Source organism: Staurois parvus, unplaced genomic scaffold (genome assembly GCF_062004578.1).
Source record: "Staurois parvus isolate SC_StPar_1 unplaced genomic scaffold, SC_StPar_1.0 ptg000173l, whole genome shotgun sequence".
NCBI classification, from domain to species: Eukaryota; Metazoa; Chordata; class Amphibia; order Anura; family Ranidae; genus Staurois; species Staurois parvus.
Genome location: NW_028317969.1, coordinates 5,438,383 through 5,453,549, shown reverse-complemented (window position 1 = coordinate 5,453,549; position 15,167 = coordinate 5,438,383). Strand labels below are relative to the sequence as shown.

The window sequence follows — 15,167 nt, the reverse complement described above, 5'->3', positions numbered from 1 at the left end:
GCTCTGTTAGTGGGGCAATGGCACCGGACAATTTTTGTGGTTCCTCCCCATTTTGTTTATCAGACATGCAGGAAAATTAGTGAAAAACAACCAATTTTCGAAATCATTGGTGGCAATAATTTACAGAACGAACGATGTGTTTAATTTTCAATCGAACAATTGATCAGAATTTGACCCATGTATGGTCTGCTTTAGACTACAAAGCTCCTCCACCCCAGCCTACTACAATCACATCCTACAAATCACAGCCTGCACACAGGGTGTAGTATCTGGGCATGTAGACTGCCTGCAGAGGCGGCCATTTTGCGGTAGACAAATCTCTTATACTGAAGTGGAGGCCTCAAGACGATGGCGCGGAGAGGAGACACTACACAAAGAAGCAGGGCGGCCTCTAGTGTACGGGCAACGATCCAATAGCGATTCTCTTTGGAATCTCGGCTGGAAGAGCGAGAAGAGCTGCTATTGGTGGAGAAGGCAAGCCGATGACGTCACTCGGGGGGCGCCGCATTTAAACCAGGAAGAGAGCTGAGTGTGCTGGAAGGTGAGTTGTTTACATTCAGAAATGAATTGTAACGAAGGTGAGCCTGAGAGTTCTATAGTACACACATGTCCAGCAATGGAGCACATCTACTACCTCCTTCCCAGTAGAACAAACCAACCTACCCTGTGGAAGCTGCACCTCCCCCAGTCCAGGGGTAGGCAACCTGTGGCTCTCTAGCTGTTGTGGAACTACATTTCCCATGAGGCATTGCAACATTACAAAACTGACAGTTACAGCTATGACTTGCAGAGGCATGATGGAACTTGTAGTCCTGTTGCTCTCAGGTTGCCTGCCCCAGCCACTACACAGAGCTAACAACTCTGATTGTATGATTGGCCCGGTGAGATCACATGCTCTCCCATACCCGGAAGTACAGGCTGTTTCCTGTGGAGCGGAGGGAAGGTGTCTGTGCAACCAGCGGAGGAGGGGAAGAACAGAAGGCCGGGGTAAACCCCTGTGTGGCCATGTTTTGGGAGTAGGGCAGCCTACAGCATTTAAGGGCTCATTTATACCACAGTCTGTGCGTTTGCTGTGCGTTTTGCGCTGTGTTCTTTGGAATCTTTTTTTTTTTGTTTTGTTTCAGCGTATTTACGTTACAAAGTTGCTCTAACACACGTTCGATTGAGAAAAAGGTGGTTCCTTCACACCATAAGGAAATTTTGTAATGATTTGGCGTTACTTTTTTTATTGTTTTTTATTTGCCTTGCATTTGAACGCACTGCGCTGACAAAAAAAGCAGTGCGTGCCGTATTTTTCCATGGCGCATTCACACCGGATGAGCTGAGGTGCGTTTATGAGTGCATTCCCAATGCATGGTGATCAGTGATGATCTCAGCTGTGTTGGGATCTCAGAGGGAAGCTATCACTGTGGCCCACCAATCACAAGCTCTCCACAGCCACGAGTATACGCTCTTCTTGTATATGTGCGACTGCATGGCGGGAAATGCCTCCACCTCCTGTGATTGGCTGTCGGTGTTGACAGACGGCTCAGGAGGGCCATACATTACCATGTGGTGCGATGTAGTGCGTGTGCAATGTCTTGGTGCGTTGGAGTACCTTTTAGAAAGCAAAACAGATTAACACATCGCAGAGATCAAAGTGGGACCCCCTTGTCTTACAAGGTCCTGGTAGCCAAGGGGTTAAAACAAGCTCTCGGCTGTAGAGCCGCCCAGTCGCTTTTACAGTACACTGGATCGCTGGTGCCACCAAGGGTGGTTCCCGGGGCTCTTCTTGTCCTTCCAGTAAATGACCTCAGGATGCCGAGCGGGAAGGGATCAGGGAATGGGACTCCTCTAATGAACCCAGAAGTGGTGAGGATTTTGTCACTTCTAGGTTCACAGCTGTTGTTCCATGCCTACTGTAGTCGGCAGAAGCAGCTAATCAAGTTTAGCTGCCCTGGCAGGCAGGGGAGATAATGGGGGTCCAATAGACCCCAGATGACTCCATAAAGAGGACCTGTCTATTTTACCACGTTAGCACTCTTGTGATAGCAATCAAGTTCTTCCACATATGCGTTGCTGGGCAGCTGTTGTTTATGTGCAGCTACTATAACCAGGAGAAGCAGCTAATCAAGCATGATCTGTGCTTGATTATCTTCATTGAAGGGCAAGGGAGACAATGGGGGTCAATTAGACCCCTGATGACTCCATAAAGATGACCTGTCACCTGTCCATGCTACCACATGTTAGCTCTCTTGTGATAGCAATAAATGAATTGCACATATGCATCGCTGGGCAACTACTATAACCAGGAGAAGCAGCTAATCAAGCATGATCTGTGCTTGATTAGTTGCATTGGAAGGTAGGGGAGATAATGGGGGTCTAGTAGCCCCCTGATAACTCCATAAAGAGGATCTGTCACCTGTCCATAGTACCACATCGCAAGTAGATCACAAGCTTAATAATGACATGCAATGCCAAGCTGCGGTTTCTAAAGTGAGCAAAATCCTCTCTTGTATTAACAGAGGTATAGACTCCAGAGAGAGATATCATATTACCCCGATACAAATCATTAGTAAGACCTCATCTGGAACATGCAGTTCAGTTTTAGGCACCAATTCATATAGTGAACTCTTGTGATAGCAATCAAGTTATTCCACATATGCGTTGCTGGGCAGCTATTGTTTATGTGCAGCTACTATAACCAGGAGAAGCAGCTAATCAAGCATGATCTGTGCTTGATTACCTTCATTGAAGGGCAGGGGAGATAATGGGGGTCTATTAGACCCCTGATGACTCCATAAAGATGACCTGTCACCTGTCCATGCTAGCACGTGTTAGCTCTCTTGTGATAGCAATAAAGGTATTGCACATATGCGTCGCTGGGCAGCTACTATAACCAGGAGAAGCAGCTAATCAAGCATGATCTGTGCTTGATTAGTTGCATTGGAAGGCAGGGAAGATAATGGGGACCCCTGATAACTCCATAAAGAGGACCTGTCATCTGCCCATAGTACCACATCACAAGTAGATCACCACCTTAATAATGGCATGCAATGCCAAGCTGCGGTTTCTAAAGCGAGCAAAATGCTCTCTTGTATTAAAAGAGGTATAGACTCCAGAGAGAGAGATATCATATTACCCCGGTACAAATCATTAGTAAGACCTCATCTGGAATATGCAGTTCAGCTTTAGGCACCAATTCATATAGTGCACTCGGTGTAGAGTTATTCACACTGAGGTCATCACAGAGGACAAGGGGGCACTCTTTACATCTGGAGGAAAAGAAATGTAATCTCCAAACACAAAAAGGTTTCTTCACAGTGAGAGCTGTGAAAATGTGGAATAGACTCCCTCAAGAGTTGGTTCTGGCCAGCTCAGTGGATTGCTTCAAAAAAAGTCCTGGATTCTTTCTTAGATACACAGAATATAACTGGATATAACATTTATAGGTAAAGTAGATCCAGGGAATATCCGATTGCCTCTCGGGGGATCAGGAAGAAATTCTTTTCCCCCTGCAGGAGCAAATTGGATCATGTTTTGCTGGTTTTTTTTTTTTTTGCCTTCCTCTGGATCAACTGTGGGTGTAGGATTACAATTTTTTTTTTTTTTTTTTTAATGGTTGAACTGGATGGATTCTTGTCTTTTTCAGCCAGACTAACTATGTAAACTATATAAATACATGTTAGCTCTCTTGTGATAGCAATGAAGTTAAAAAAAAAAAAGAGGGGGAAAAATCTGAAATAAAATGAACCCGTTTGTGACAACCCAACACATATACATTGCCGGGCAGCCATTGTTCATGTATTAAGATCATGTTCACTGCATCAACACAAAGAATGAGATGTAGCAGACAGTTTTCTGTCCAGGATACGGATTGGTAGCTGGAGGGACCGGCTTCCAATCATTTGACCACTGTGACAGTGATCATATGATCGCCAATTCTTCCAGCCATCTGAGCGTTCCAAACTATTTAAATGGGTGGTGGGAAGGGGTTAAAAAAACCCAAATAAGAATAATAAAGGAAAAGATTGCCGGCACCCTGAGTGCAAACACACATGTATGTAAATGGAGATTGCGCCACACAGATAAGGTGTCTGTGCGAATGTTGGCAATACTGTACATCTAGAGCCGTCATTCATGGCTAAAGTATTACTGAAGGAAAAACTTTTTTTTTTCTAAATATTTAATTCTAGATAGTGCCGAGGGATTAGAACCCCTGTCAGGTTTTTATTGCTGTGTGTCTGTCACCCTCTCTATTTGTCCTATTTATCGTTTACACTGATAGCCAAAGTGAAAGAATATCCCAAATTTTGTGTTGTCACCAAAACAGGAACAGAGGGGAAATTTTCCAATGGGTGCACTAGTTCTGGTGACACCCTGGGATTCCCTCACTTTGGAAGGATTTTCTTTCACTTCCTGGTTTGGCTGTGGGACAGGAAGTGAAGGGAAATCTCCCCAATGGGACACAGATATAAAAAAAACTGACGGGTTATAATCCTCCCTTACTCTGTTCAAAATGAAAAAAAAATTGTCTTTATTTCTTCTTCAGTTCTAAGCTGATGACCTGTAGGGGTTTTTAAAGTGTCACCAATGGACAATTTTGGGTACCGTAGTGTTGCAGAAGCATGGACTTTTAAGTTGGCATGTTCGGTATCTCAAAAATAAATAACTAAATGGTGTAGCGCTAATAAATACATATCTGTGCATAACACAAACATACTAAATAAATGAATGAATAAATAAATCACTCGTGATACACAAACAAGTGAAAAAAACCTGTGAAGAGAATACACAAGCGACAACCCCCCTATCCCCAACTGGGGGATCAAATACAAATGTGATATCAGTGAGTAAATGTCAGTGAATAAAAGTGACCCCCTATATTTAAGAGAACATAATAAACATTTAAATATAATTATAAAGTGCAACCCCTAATGGGGAAACAAGTACAAAGTGATGTGTGTAGCAAACCACTTAATCACAGCAAACGAACAATATGTGATATATAAGGTCAGTCCATAAAAAAAGTCCATTCTGACAAACTCTTGTGAACACGAATAAACAGCAAATCGTGAAAGTGAAACTCGTACCAGCAATCGTGAAAAATCCTTAAGTGGCCCCTCACCGCCTTACAGTGACCACACGGGCCAGATCACTTAATGGATCAACCACATTCCTCACAGGAACTACCGTGTCATGTGAAAGATGACCGCACTGGATAACATCAGTAGTGTCAGTATTCCTCCTGAACTCCCTCCAACCACTGGATAATCTTCCAATGCCGCTCACATCAGAGGATCAAAATATAAACAAAAAAGATCCTCCATAGTGTAAATCAGCTTCATTAAAGTAAAAAATGCCAGAGAATGCCCACTCACATTTAGATGAATTCAAATCAGCCTTTCACCTCATGTAATGGGTGTACTGCATGATTTCCTGGTGTCCCAATATGGCGCCCACGCCGGAAGTGGCGTCACCGCGCAGCGGAAGTCCTGACACGGCGTACCAACGCGTTACGTCACGGTGATCACGTGACTTCTTCAGGGTAATGTTCGGTATCTATTTATTTAACACAATCTCATATTGCTCATAATTGCAACCAAATCTAAAAGTCTGATAAAGAGGGACATGCAGCAATGTAGTGCAATACTGTGTGCTGTGGTGCTGCTTTGGAGCGGTGTTGCCTTAGTGCAGTGGTGGGCAACCTTTTTTTTCAGCTGAGCCAAATCTCGCCAAAACCACGATTGAAATTTATTTTGAGAGCCACATTTTTAAAACTGAAAATACATAGGATGGTACACTGTTTTTAGTTTCAATAAGTTTTTATAGTAATTCATCCCCCATATAGTAATTCATCCCTCATAGTAATTCATCCCCCATACAGTAATTAATCCCCCATATAGTAATTCATCCCCCATATAGTAATTCATCCCCCATATAGTAATTCATCCCCCATAGTAATTCATCCCCCATACAGTAATTAATCCCCCATATAGTAATTCATCCCCCATATAGTAATTCATCCCCCATATAGTAATTCATCCCCCATAGTAATTCATCCCCCATATAGTAATTCATCCCCCATATAGTAATTCATCCCCCATATAGTAATTCATCCCCCATAGTAATTCATCCCCCATATAGTAATTCATCCCCCATATAGTAATTCATCCCCCATATAGTAATTCATCCCCCATAGTAATTCATCCCCCATAGTAATTCATCCCCCATAGTAATTCATCCCCCATATAGTAATTCACCCCCCATAGTAATTCATCCCCCATATAGTAATTCATCCCCCATATAGTAATTAATCCCCCATATAGTAATTCATCCCCCATATAGTAATTCATCCCCCATAGTAATTCATCCCCCCTATAGTAATTCATCCCCCCTATAGTAATTCATCCCCCATAGTAATTCATCCCCCATAGTAATTCATCCCCCATATTAATTCATCCCCCCTATAGTAATTAATCCCCCATATAGTAATTCATCCCCCATAGTAATTCATCCCCCATATAGTAATTCATCCCCCCTATAGTAATTCATCCCCCATATAGTAATTCATCCCCCATAGTAATTCATCCCCCATATAGTAATTCATCCCCCATATAGTAATTCGTCCCCCCTATAGTAATTCATCCCCCCTATAGTAATTCATCCCCCATATAGTAATTCATCCCCCATATAGTAATTTATCCCCCATAGTAATTCATCCCCCATATAGTAATTCATCCCCCCTATAGTAATTCATCCCCCATATAGTAATTCATCCCCCCTATAGTAATTCATCCCCCATATACAGTTGCAAGAAAAAGTATGTGAACCCCTTGGGATTACGTGGAGTTTTGCATGAATTGGGCATAAAATGTGCTCTGAACGTCATCTAAGCCACAACAATAGAAGAACACAGTCTGCTGAACATAATACTACACAAACATTAGATGTTGCCATGGTTTAATTGCACATAACATGTAAACATTCACAGTGCAGGGAGGAAAAAGTATGTGAACCTTTGGACTTAATAACTGGTTGACCCTCCTTTGGCAGCAATAACCTCAACCAAACATTTCCTGTAGTTGCAGATCAGACCTGCACAACGATTTGGAGTAATTTTGGACCACTCCTCTTCACAAAACTGTTTCAGTGTAGTAATATTCTTGGGATGTCTAATGTGAATCGCTCTCTTAAGGTCATGCCACAGCATTTCAATCGGGTTGAGGTCAGGACTCTGACTGGGCCACTCCAGAAGGCATATTCTGTGCTGTTGCCGCCATTGTTTTGTTGAATTACTTGTATGCTTTGGGTCATTGTCCTGTTGCATCACCCATCCTCTGCGGAGCTTCAGTTGGCGGACAGATGGTCGTACGTTTTCCTGCAAAATGTCTTGATAAACTCTGGAATTCATTTTCCCGTCAATGACAACAATACGTCCAGGCCCTGAGGCAGCAAAGCAGCCCCAAACCATGATGCTCCCTCCGCCATGTTTTACAGTGGGGATGAGGTTTTGATGTTGGTGTGCTGTGTCTTTTTTTCTCCACACATAGTGTTGTGTGTTCTTCCCAAACAACTCAATCTTGGTTTCATCTGTCCACAGTATATTTTGCCAGTAGTGCTGTGGAACATCCAGGTGCTCTTTTGCAAACTTCAAACGTGCTGCAATATTCTTTTTGGACAGCAATGGCTTCCTCCGTGGTGTCCTCCCATGTACTCCATTCTTGTTTAATGTTTTCCTTATTGTAGATGTGTCAACAAAAATGTTAGCATGTGCCAGAGATTTCTGTAGGTCTTTAGCTGACACTCTGGGATTCTTCTTTACCTCATGCAGCATTCTGCGCTGTGCTCTTGCAGTCATTTTTACAGGACGACCATGCCCAGGGAGAGTAGCAACAGTGCTAAACTTTCTCCATTTGTAGACAGTCTGTTTTACAATGGACACATGAACATCAAGGCTTTTGGAGATACTTTTGTAACCCTTTCCAGCTTCATGCAAGTCAACAATTCTTGATCGTAGGTCTTCTGAGAGCTCTTTTCTGCGTGGCATGGTTCACATCAGACAATGCTTCTTGAAACCAGTAAACCCAAAACAGGTGTGTGTTTTTTAAGGGCACGACAGCTGTCAGCAACACATCCAATATCATCACACTGATTGGAGTCAAGGTTGGCTCACTCCTGGCTCCAATTAGCTCTGGGAGAAGTCATTAAGCTAGGGCCTCACATACTTTTTCCTCCCTGCACTGTGAATGTTTACATGTTATGTGCAATTAAACCATGGCAACATCTAATGTTTGTGTAGTATTATGTTCAGCAGACTGTGTTCTTCTATTGTTGTGACTTAGGTGACGTTTAGAGCACATTTTATGCCCAATTCATGCAAAACTCCACGTAATCCCAAGGGGTTCACATACTTTTTCTTGCAACTGTAGTAATTCATCCCCCATAGTAATTCATCCCCCATATAGTAATTCATCCCCCATATAGTAATTCATCCCCCATAGTAATTCATCCCCCATAGTAATTCATCCCCCATATAGTAATTCATCCCCCCTATAGTAATTCATCCCCCCTATAGTAATTCATCCCCCATATAGTAATTCATCCCCCATAGTAATTCATCCCCCATATAGTAATTCATCCCCCATAGTAATTCATCCCCCATATAGTAATTCATCCCCCCTATAGTAATTCATCCCCCATATTAATTCATCCCTCATATAGTAGTAGTAAGTAAGTAGCAAGTAGTAAGCCAAGTCCCCCCTGTGTCAATTCACTTACCTTTGCTCCGTGCGTGTTCCCGCGCCGTTTCCGGTCTTCAGGGCAGACTGTGAGAGGAGCCTAGCTCCTCTCACGTTCGTCACGCTGCCCCGCCTACACACATCCTGACAGCCAATCACTGGCTATCAGGATATGAGTGGCAGCGAGACTGGCCAATCATTGCATTTGAGCGCGCTGCCCTGGCTGTTTTTTTTTTGGATCACGCTGCAGAGTCCCTGCCGCCCGAGAGGAGGGAGGGGAGCGGGCGCCAGGCACACAAGAGCCGCATTAAAGCGTGTAAAGAGCCGCATGTGGCTCGCGAGCCGCGGCTTGCCGACCACTGCCTTAGTGCATTGGGGTGGCATTTGAAACTAATAATTGTAACAAGCGCTGCAGTACGTTAGCTTAGAGGTAAAAATAATCAGCTGAGCCATGTTTTTTTCTGCCCCCCCCCCCCCCTTTAACCACTTGCCTACTGGGCACTTTCACCCCCTTCCTTCCCAGGCCAATTTTCAGCTTTCAGTGCTGTCATACTTTGAATGACAATTGCGCAGTCATGCAACCCATATGAGATTTTTATTTGTTTCACACAAATAGAACTTTCTTTTGGTGGTATTTAATCACCACTGGGTTTTTATTTTTTGCTAAACAAATTAAAAAATACCGAAAAGTTTGGGAAAAATAATATTTTTCTTAGTTTCTATTTTAAAATTTTGCAAACAGGTAATTTTTTTCTTTCGCTGATGTGCGTTGATGAAGCAGCACTGATGAACACTGATAGGCTGCACTGATGAGGCGCCACTGGTGGGCATTAATGAGGAGGCACTGATAGGCGGCAATGGTGGACACTGACAGATGAGCACTTTTGGGGCTGCACTGATAATCAGTGTCCCAATTATCAGTGTAGATGTCTCCATTAACACTTGATGGTTATCGGCTGTACCTCTGTATATACTGTGGTCCTAATTTTAGATTTCCAGAGCCTCCATAGTAGGGGCACATATAAGAATGGATAGTTTAGGGACAGGTGTGCCTGGATGTTGCCCACTCCTCCTTAAAGGCATAGGGACTCGCGTGACACCCAGCAAGAGTACAGTGGCAGCGAGGGCATCCCATGTTTCTCTGCACCCAATTCGTCCAACTGTACAAGAAAGTGGCAACCACCCCAACCTATAACTGGCCTATGCAGCAAGGTGATCAGAAAGATAGACAAATCAGGTGCTGGGACACACGGGATGCCTTCGCTGCCATTGTACTCTTGCTGGTAACCTCCTGGCACACCTGCCCCTAATCTATCCATTCTTATACAGTTGTGTTCAAAATAATAGCAGTGTGTTGAAAAAAGTGAATAAAGCTCAAAATCCTTCTAATAGCTTTTATTTCCATCCACACAAATGCATTGGGAACACGACACATTCTATTCCAAATCAAAACATGAAGAAAAATATATCATGTGTGTTGTTCCTCTAAAAAAAATGAAGAAAAGTGAATATTAGACTGTTCAAAAAAATCGCAGTGTTTGTATTCTTCTTTACAAACTCAAACATTCACTATATAAACTGAAAAATGTTTGAAGATTTTGCTTTCCTTTGAATCACTTAATGAATATTTGGTTGTAGTCGCACTGTTTCTGAGAACTGCTGTACATCTGTGTTGCATGGAGTCACCCAACCTCTGGCACCTGTGATCAGGTATTCCAGCCCAGGATGATTGGACGACATTCCACAGTTCTTCTCTATTTCTTGGTTTTGCCTCAGAAACTGCATTTTTGATGTCACCCCACAAGTTTTCCATTGGATTAAGATCCGGGGATTGGGCTGGCCACTCCATAACGTCCATCTTGTTGGTCTGGAACCAAGATGTTGCCCGTTTACTGGTGTGTTTGGGGTCGTTGTCTTGTTGGAACACCCATTTCAAGGGCATTTCCTCTTCAGCATAAGGCAGTATGACCTCTTCAAGTATTCTGATGTATTCAAACTGATCCATGATCCCTGGTATGCGATAAATAGGCCCAACACCGTAGTATGAGAAACATCCCCATATCATGATGCTTGCACCACCATGCTTCACTGTCTTCACAGTGTACTGTGGCTTGAATTCAGTGTTTGGGGGTCGTCTGACAAACTGTCTCCGGCCACTAGACCCAAAAAGAACAATCTTACTTTCATCAGTCCACAAAATGTTGCGCCATTTCTCTTTAGGCCAGTCAATGTGCTCTTTGGCAAATTGTATCCTCTTCAGCACATGTCTTTTTTCCAACAGTGGGACTTTGCGGGGGCTTCTTGCAGATAGCTTGGCTTCACATCGGCGTCTTCTAATTGTAACAGTACTCACAGGGAACTTTACACCTTCTTTCATCTTCCTGGAGCTGATTGTTGGCTGAGTCCTTGCCATTGTGGCTATTCTTCTATCCATTCCAATGGTAGTTTTTCACTTTCTTCCAGGTTTTGGTTGCCATTTTAAAGCATTTGCGATCATTTTAGCTGAGCAGCCTATCATTTTCTGCACTTGTTTATATGTTTTCCCCTCTCCAATCAACTTTTTAATCAAGGTACGCTGTTCTTCTGAACAATGTCTGGAACGACCCATTTTCCTCAGAATTTCAGAGAGAAATGCACTGTAACCAGCATGTACAACATTTGCTGCCTTCCTTCCTTAAATAAGGGCAATAATTGCCACCTGTTTTTCAAAGAATGAATGACCTCACTAATAGAACTCCACACTGCTATTATTTTGAACATGCCCCTTTCAATTAGTGATCCAATGACACAGAATCAGCAGCATGCATGTCATGACTGTTGGGTCTGTTGGATTTCTATTACTCTACTACACCTACTAGTAAATTATTTGCCATGTAGAAATATCATTTCTACCAAAAACAGTGATTGATCCGGTTAGTGATGTCTGAGTGCTGTTATTTTGACCACAACTGTATGTGCTCCTACTATGGAGGCTCTGAACATTTAGAATTAGGACCGCAGTATATACAGAGGTCCCTTGGCATGGGCACTGTGGCTTACACATATATTGGCAAATGTTTGCAAACAAAACCCTGTTTTTAGCACAAACTGTTGGACAAGGCTAATTCAGTTGTTTTGCAGACTGGTCGGTAAGTGTGCTGGGAAATCTTTTTTTTTTTTTTGCTGTGTGTTGCCCTTCTATGTGCACCTTGATGCATGGGCCAGTTATAGATTGGGGTTGTTGCCACTTTCTTGTACAGTGGAGGGGGGGTTAAGGTTAGCTATAGGGGACTAGGAACAATAGGCTTGTACCTCAAATGAAACCTGTATGAAGAAGTAGAAGAATAGAACAGATGCTTCCATTTGTAACCTACCCTTCTAGAAAATACCAGTTCCCTGGCTGGCATGTTGGTGTAATAAAATGACAGAAGATTCTATGTCACTGACTCAGGACAGTTATGCAGATTAGTTCTGACTTTTCTGCTCTGTATACTTGTTTCGGGTCAGTGTCCCAGGTTATTGAACTCAGAGTCAGACAACTAGCATTCCCTGAAGTAGGGAACAGTCTTTGCATTTCAGTACAGATTTTCTATAAGGCACCCTTTAGATCCAGTGTGATAGTGCTGGCTGCTGCTCTAAAACTCTGGACTCAGGTTCCCACATCCAATGAGGCACACCTACACATAAAAATAATAAATAACAATACATACCCTTTTTTACAGGTTCCTGCAGTCTGGTTGTGTGACGTCACAGGTCCTCTTCACTCTACTCTTCCTCTTGTGGTAGGTGGACCCTAAAATTCACGTAACGACTGCAGCTTTCTCCTGTGAGTGCAGACTGGGCAGCCTTTTTCCCTGGGCTCACAGGAAAGGGCTTGAATGACCCATGTGACTGTGCGGACCATCTTTCCTTTATTATACTGTGTATACAGGAAGGGGCTTGAATGACCCATGTGACTGTGCGGACCATCGTTCCTTTATTATACTGTGTATACAGGAAGGGGCTTGAATGACCCATGTGACTGTGCGGACCATCTTTCCTTTATTATACTGTGTATTTAGCTACTTGCCTAAAAATATTAACTGCTTCCCGTCTGCCCTATAGCAGATATACCACTACAGGGCGGCAGAGGTGGTTAAAATCAGGTATATATACGTGATTTTGCATTTCCGGGTAGGGGGAGCATGCTCTACCCGCGCCGCCATTCGTGGCCACATCTGTCCATCACCGGGTCCCGGCTGGTGATTACTCACCGGTGCCCAGTGATTTCCGATGATCTTTGACTGGGAGAACTGTTTTGTTTACTAACAGTTCTCCTCCCTGTCAGCTTGGGCACACTGCTTTTGATGGCTGTGCACAGCACAGCCATCCAAAGCAGTGTGCTTACAGTGGTGAAGCACACTGACACAGCCCCCTAGTAAAACACTCCCTGCACACAGTTAACCCTTCGATCGCCCCTCATGTTAACCCCTTTCTGCCCAGTGCCATTAGTACAGTGTCAGTGCTTTTTTTCCAGCACTGATCACTGTATTGGTATCACTGGGGATGTCAGTGACACCAAGTCAGTCCCCACCCCCCCAAGTGTTAGAATGCCCGTCGCAGTCCCACTGATCACCGCCATTACTAGTTTAAAAAAAATTCCAGTATCTATAGTGCCATTTCTAAACGCTATAACTTTTTTATTTTTATACTAGTCATATTTAACCATTAGCCGCCCGGCCAATGGCCGTTTGGCGGCTTCAGAAGTGTCTCTGCACTCCGGGTGCACGCCATTTGGCGTGCTCCCGCACATGCGCAGTTTGCGCTAATGCAGAGCGGTGCAACAGTGTGATCTGTCACCGGCCGTGCACCTCGGACACGGCCGATGACAGATCCGAGTACCGGCTCCCGTTGCTGGTACCATGTGACCTGCTGTGACCAATCACATAATGTCACATGACAGTTGTATACAATGGATGGCTTCATTCATGATGCCATCCATTGTATACTAGTGCCTAGCTGTGAATGGTCACAGCTAATCACATGCACATGTCATGTGATTAGCTGTGACCAAATCACAGCTAAGCACAAAAAAAAAAAAAAAAAAGCTGAATGAATCGATTTCATTCAGGTAAATGCTTGCTTATAGCAAAGTAATTCTTTGCTATAAGCAAATTGTGTAAAAAAAAAAAAAAAAATACTGATCACTTCCCCAAAGTAGTACAATGTTACTATGGTAACATTGTACTACTTTGGTCATAGTAAAATATAAAAAAAAAAATCTTAAAAAAATGTAATAAAAAATTAAATATAATAAAAAAATTTAAAAAAATTAAAAAAAATATATATATATATATTTTTCATACTGTCACCAGTCAGTGTCCCTGTTCACCGCCACGCCAGTTATATAATGATGCTGTACTGCACTGGTGACAGTATGTAAAAAAAAAAAATAGTGAAAATAATTTTTTTAATTTTTTCATTTTCCGAAAAATTATGACAAAAAAATACAACTTCAAAAAACTCGCCATGCCTCTTATGAAGTACGTCGGACTGTCTACTCTTTAAAAAGGGGTCATTTGGGGGATATCTGTACTGTTCTGACATTCTTGGACCTCAAGAAATTAGATTGGCTGTCAGTACTTCAGGATTGATCAATATTCAGATCTATACCATAGTTTGTGAACTCTATAACTTTCCTACAAACTAAAAAATACATCCTAATTTGGGTTATTTTCACCAAAGACATGTAGCAGAATACATCTCGGCCTAAATTTATGAAGAACAATTATTTATTTGTAAACTTTTATAACAGAAACAAAGAAAAATGTGTTTTTTTTTCAAAATTTTTGGTCTTTTTTTGTAAAATTAGCAAAAAATAAAAACCCCAGCAGTGATTAAATACCACCAAAAGAAAGCTCTAGTTGTGTGAAGAAAATGATAAAATTTTAGTTTGGGTACAATGTTGTATGACCGCGCAATTGTCATTCAAAGTGTGAGAGCGCTGAAACCTGAAAACTGGCCTGGGCAGGAAGGGGTAAAATTGCCCGGTATTGAAACGGTTAATAGCAAAAAGTCAAAAATATTGTTTTTATCTCAAAATTGTCAGTCTTTTTTTTTTCATAGCGTAAAATATAAAAAACGCACAGGCGATCAAATAGCACCGAAAGAAAGCTCAGTTCGTAGGAAAAAAAAGGACATACATTTAATTTGGTTGCAGCGTTGCATGACAGCATAATTGTCAGTTAAAGTAACGCAGCACCGTAACGCAAAAAATGTCCTGGTCAGGAAGGGGGGTAAATCCTCTGGAGGGCAAGGGGTTAATATGGGGGTAACATATATACACATCAGCAAACAGAGTGGGGGAGATTTACTAAAATTAGAGCATTTAGAATCTCGTGTAGCTGTGCATGGCAGCCAATCAGCTTCTAACTTCAGCTTGTTCAATTAAGCTTTGATAATAAAACATGAAAGCTGATTGGTTTCTTT

The 15,167-nt window shown here is 42.5% G+C and overlaps 1 protein-coding gene across 1 annotated transcript in view; it reads left to right on the top strand.

The window, feature by feature from the left end:
• Positions 1 to 503: 503 nt before the first annotated feature.
• The window catches only part of DDIAS (DNA damage induced apoptosis suppressor), a 54,701-nt gene continuing 40,037 nt past the window's right edge, over positions 504 to 15,167 (top strand). The window contains exons 1-2 of the mRNA XM_089676776.1: positions 504 to 541; positions 12,422 to 12,481. The gene's annotated coding sequence lies outside the window, so the exon portion shown is untranslated. The remainder of the gene's footprint in view (positions 542 to 12,421; positions 12,482 to 15,167) is intronic.